We start from the raw sequence: 4,174 nt of genomic DNA, 5'->3' as shown, positions 1-4,174 counted from the left end.
CACAAAGGTATTCACAGCATAATGTAGCTATGAATTTCTTTTCTCTATTTTTTGTATAAAGGGTTCACTCTTGGAGTTGTAGCATAATACGAGGATTACTTAGGACTACGGGTTCACCCTGTCACCTCCACCAGTGCTGTTCCTGAAAATGTATTCCTTTCCTCTCCACCTGGCTGCCCTCTAGACCTGACTCCATCATATCGTCTTCATGGCTCTGGTGCACGTCACCCTCCGCCTTCCTTAACACTTTGAGGTCGTATTGTTCTAGCATACTCTACTCCCGAATCTTTGATGCAGAACTTTTGCACTATATTGGTAATACAAAAGTGTGCTTTTGACTGACTGTTTCATGTAGCTTATCCCTTAAAACCTACAGGAGGAAGGACATACTGTACATTTTTTTGCACTTCATGGTATTTAGTCCAGATTAAGTACAGCTAAAACGTCTTGGCATGTAAAATTTGGTTTCTAGTGGGAGCCTTAAATTTCCTGCTTTCTTAACCACACTCTGAATCTAATTAACCGTCTCACTGTAATAACTATTATTATGTGTCAATATAGACAAAGAAACTTTTATTATCCCCATGTACCACAAATGAGAAAACTGAGGCTCAGCTGGTTTACTTATCTAAAGACACTTCTAGCACACAGGAAAGTGTTCTTTATTGCACCATTTTTTTTTCTCATGAATACATAAAATAAAGGGATAAGAAAAAGAATGTGGGTGACCACACACAGTTAATTTCCAAACTATAGTAACAACTCAGTGTATTAATCACAAAGAAAAGGTCTCAACCACAGGAAAAAGTAGAGTTTAGGAGAATGTCCAGCACATAGAATACATTCAATAAATGGTATGTATTATTATTATAATACCTATTTGTTATTATTATTAGCAATAATAGTGCCTCAGATAAACCTCATTGGCAATGATATTGTCACTGTACAAAGTTCTATTTACTATTATTATTTTATCAGAATCATCTGGGAAGCTATTTTCTCCCCTAAATTCACAAAACTTGCTTTCAAGGATATATTCAAATAAATTGGGGTGAGGGAAAAGACATAGAAATGCACAAGAACACTTTGAATAAGTCCCTGTATGATTCTGGTACATCTCCCCTGCCCACCCCCTATTAACCCTTCTCTCACACACACACACACACACACCTCCTACCATTGATTCAAGGAACTCAGAGAGTATGATCAGTACTGTATTCCTGAAGTAGAATTCGATCAACAAGCATGAATTGATTCTTCGTTATTTTGTTCATATGACGATGATAAAATAATAAAAGGGACTTGTCACTTTCCATCATCAACACACTCTTTGGACCTGGTCCTACAGTTTCTCTGGTTGGCAGCCACAGCTTTGGCATGACTGTTTGCAGAGTGACTGGGGGACCCCACATAATAAAGGAGGAATGTTGACCCAAACGAACAGAGCCACATATGTCATCCACAAAATATGTGATGCAAAGGGTCCACTGGCAGTTTGATTGCTGCTTGTTTGGAAAATGTGGCAGGATTTCTTGTGATTCTGTTGCTGAGGAGAGTTGTAGTTATTCCAAGTGGGTGTCAGCAGAGTTTTGGGGGCACGCTTCCCCATCATGCCTGTGTCTCTATAAACAAAAGCTCAACAGGAATTAAAATCTCTGTTTCGTGGCTCTAAAAGAGGGGTATCATTTACCAAGTTACACACACAACAGCTGAAGGGTTTCCCCTTAAAGCAATTTGCAACTTGCAAAAGTCATTGTTCAGCTCTTGGATTTCCCCAATCTAAACAAGTAGGAATAACTCAAGTAGAGAGCCTGGTGGAAAATATTACAGGCTATGCTCTGTGCATGCATAAGCCTTAAATCAAAGGCAGGACAGGTAACTTGGTTCTATTTGTTTACTGGAATTTCCATGAGCACATAAGAACAATATCCCATTTATTGTGCAGCTTTCTTGTTTCAAGTTATATTTAAATGTTTTTATTCATCTCAACCCAGACTTGTCCATCAGAGTTTCTATTTCTAGTGAGCCTTTAGGTACTGCATAAAGTGAAATTTTAGCTATTTGTGAAAAAATGCAGGGAACAAACAATTCAAGAGAGTTATCTACGCAAGTAGGTATTTAAGCATCAACATGTATTTTTATTTTAACCATTTTTAATGAAAGTCTTATTCTTTCTAACCCTTTCAAAACCATTGTATAAACGCCTGCTACAGACCGGGCATGAAAAAGCAGGGTCTTCACAACTTATTGGGGTATGTAGATGTGTTCTTAGATAAATAGCTCTCAACTGCTGTGCTCTGAGGTTCTTGTGTTTGGTTCAGTTTATACAGCTCTTATCTCAGGCCATGATCTGTCACTTTCCCTGGGCAGCATGTCTGACAATGTCAGTCCCTTCTCTATTTCTATTCTTACCACTGCCATGAAATCCAAGCCAAATTGGCTCTACAGGGGGCCTTCAAAGGGCCTCTTCTAAGAGGCAAATGCTCAAATGTACATATAGCTATTTGTGGAATCTATTTTGCTACTGAAGGCCATTGTTTGCTCCTTTCTGTTTCTGCATTCTGTGTTCTGATGGTGAGTGAGATTAGAGGTAGTGAAATCCCAGGTAGATGAGATGTTACTGACCTCTCTAGACTGCCTTTATTTTGCAAATACCTACTGGCTTTATGGAATTTCCACAATGACAAGGCAGAAATTATCTAATAATAGCTGCCGTCTATGACACGTCCACCAATGCTAGATCTTTAACCTGAATGATCCCCCTGGATTCTCACTACTACAACTAGCGATGTTACTATGACAATCTTAAGAGAAGTAAGTGAAGTTTTAGAAGTGAAGGTGTTCATCCAAGAACACAGAGCTTCTTAGTGGCAGAAATGAGATTTGAACCTAAATGTGGTTTGTCTCTAACGCCTGTGTTATTTCCATTAACCTTGCTGCAGATAGTCAGTAATTGAAAACATTAAACTGTGGCAAGATTATCCTGGGATTGTATTTTCCTGTTTCTTTGCCAAACTTCTTTTAAATATTATACCTTTAGAATATGTGGTGACCAACCGTTCTATGTTTTTTCTTTAACTGCCAAATAAAGTTATTACTCAGAAAATACTGAAAATATCCATAATAAAGAATTTCTTCATATCAGGAAATAGAACAAAATGGCACATGTTACTGAGAAGAATTCACAATTCTCGTGGATTTTTCCTCCTCTCTCTCTCTCTCTCAGAGATATCTCTGTTGTTTTATTTTTAAATTTAATTATGGATAAGTAATGAATTAACATGGTTCGAAAAACAAAAATTATTTTAAGAAAATACATAGAATCAAAAGTCTCACTGCCTTCCTTATTCTTCTTTGGTCCTATCTCCACCCATTCCCAGAGGCCATTGACAAGTTTATATATCTTCTAGTCTTTATTTAGGTCTCTATAAGTATTTTATTTTTGAAAGTTAGAATAATATTCATTCTTTGTTTTTTTTCAGCTAATGGTATACCCTGAAGACCTTTTCATACACTGCATAGGGAGGGCCCTCATTCTTCTCTATTTTCAGTGTATTCTATTGTATGGTTACACCACAGTTCATTCAAGCAGTTTCCCATTAATGGACTTTTAGGGTTCTTTCCATTTGTTTATTCTTATAAACAATGCTGAAATGAATAACTCTGGACAAAAGTCATTTTGCGCTTGTGAAAGCTATAGGATCCATTCTCAGGAATGAAAATCTGGATCAAAAAGGGCAAACACTTGTTATTTTCGATATCTTCAACTTGCTCTCCAAAAAGCTTGTGTTCATTTGTTCTTCCTCTGTGAATGACAGTGCCTGTTTCTCCTTGCAGTAGAATATAATATTAAACTTTTGGATTTTTGCCCATCTGATATGTGAAAAAGCTGTGATACTTGCATTTCACTTATAATGAGGGATGTAAAAAATATTTTCATATGTGTAAAACATTTTCACATTTCTTTAACTGTGAACTGTCTGTTCATTTGCTTTGATCATTTTCCTATCAGGTTATTGGTCTATGAAGGTTTGCCCAGTGCTTTTTTTCTAGTCTTCCATTTGTCTTATGAGTTTGCATGTGGTAGGATTTTGTTTTGCTTTATTTTTGTTGTGTAGAAATCTTTTTTTTCCTTTTTTTTAACATAGTAAAAAAATTATCAATCCTCTCTGCA

At 36.7% G+C, this 4,174-nt stretch overlaps 1 pseudogene; it reads right to left on the bottom strand.

Annotated features, from left to right (window-relative positions):
- Window positions 1–829: 829 nt before the first annotated feature.
- On the bottom strand, window positions 830–953 carry LOC118004831 (annotated as a pseudogene).
- Between the last annotated feature and the right edge of the window lie 3,221 nt (window positions 954–4,174).

This window comes from Mirounga leonina, unplaced genomic scaffold (assembly GCF_011800145.1).
Source record: "Mirounga leonina isolate KUSES-001 unplaced genomic scaffold, KU_Mleo_1.0 Mir_93, whole genome shotgun sequence".
NCBI lineage: Eukaryota > Metazoa > Chordata > Mammalia > Carnivora > Phocidae > Mirounga > Mirounga leonina.
The sequence above is the reverse complement of the archived record's forward strand: the minus strand, read 5'-3'. Positions and strand labels throughout refer to the sequence as shown.